Source organism: Bison bison, unplaced genomic scaffold, assembly GCF_000754665.1.
Source record: "Bison bison bison isolate TAMUID 2011002044 unplaced genomic scaffold, Bison_UMD1.0 scf7180017851927, whole genome shotgun sequence".
Classification (NCBI taxonomy): domain Eukaryota; kingdom Metazoa; phylum Chordata; class Mammalia; order Artiodactyla; family Bovidae; genus Bison; species Bison bison.
In genome coordinates this window covers 13,132-14,616 of record NW_011482500.1, presented here as the reverse complement: position 1 = coordinate 14,616, position 1,485 = coordinate 13,132, and positions in this window count along the sequence as shown.

Genomic DNA, 1,485 nt, shown 5'->3' with positions numbered 1-1,485 from the left:
CCCAGGGACAGAGGAGCCTGTTGGGCTGCCTTCTATGGGGTCGCACAGAGTTGGACACGACTGACGTGACTTAGCAGCAGCAGCAGCAGTTCCTATGGAAACAAGTATTCACTTTCTGAAATCAACAGGGTGGGTCTCATCTCCTCCTTGAGTTTATGTGACTGAGAGAGACAGCCAGGCGTGGCATTCACAGTGTTAGAACCCAGCTGTACTTCTGTACTCAGAAAGGATTCCCCCAAAACATGGGGGGCTGGAAGGAAGGCCTATCAGAGACTACTGGACTTTCAGAGCGTGAAGGCCCAGAGCCTGCAGGAGCTAGCCCAGGACCTGGCACACAGCAGGCACTTAGGAAATGTTTGCTCCATGAATACTGGGCGACTCTTCTTGGGACACATCAAATTTGTGGCAGAGCCTCAAGTAAGTAAATAAGGAAGTGTTAGTCACTCAGTTGTGCCCGATTCTTTGCAACCCCGCAGACTACAGCCCACCAGGCTCCTCTGTCCATGAAATTTTCCAGGCAAGGATACTGGAGTGGGTTGCTATTTCCTTCTCCAGGGGAATCTTCCCAACCCAGGGATTGAACCTGGGTTTCCTGAACTGCAGGCAGATTCTTTACCGACTAAGCTACAAGGGAAGCCCGTGGCAGAGCCTCAAATGGAAACTAGGTCTCCATACATTCTGTCCCTTCTGGGACACCAGCCTTCCATGGTTGGCTCTTTTGTACTCAGATGGCCCAGGTTCAAATTCCTGCTCTGCCACAGACTCACTGTGGCAAAACTTGGGTGAGTAACTAAACATATCTGGGCTTCGACTTTTCTCCTCTGTAGAAAGCAGACAATAATACCCAACTCACAGGGTTGTTGCAAGTATCAGATGATATATAGAGTTGGCCAAAAAGTTCGTTTAGGTTTCTCTGTTACAGCAGATGGGGCTGTAATCTAATACTATATAGATAGGTAGCAGAGTTCAGTGTCTAGCACATAGTAGGAGCTCTTTAAATGCTAACCCACCTTACCCCACCAGGGGACGATGTCAGCCTGGGATTGCTTGTCTTCTGTGGCCTGGAATGAGCCGCAGTGATTTGGAGTGTAAGAAATGGTATAAGTGGGCCTTGAATTTAAGTAAACCCAATATATATATAATTAGATTTATAGAAGGGTAAAACGAAGGTGGGGTGATTATTTAGCGAGATCCTCTAGAGCATTTAAGGGAAAATCTGATTACAAAAATTTAATTTACACACAACTTTTCCAGTTCGGTAGACCCTGAAAAGACCCAATTAGATTAGAAGGGAAAAATTGATTTAATGAGCACTAAAACCCATCCAAAAGTAATCATTTGTCGATGAAACAGGTTTCTTTGATTGTGACCCAGGGTGCCATGCAATTCAGCCTGATTTCCTATGAAATGTGATTATTTTTATCCTCAAGTAGAGTTGGACAGCATCTCAGTGCTACAAAGGATGGCGGCTCTGCCGGGGTTCAG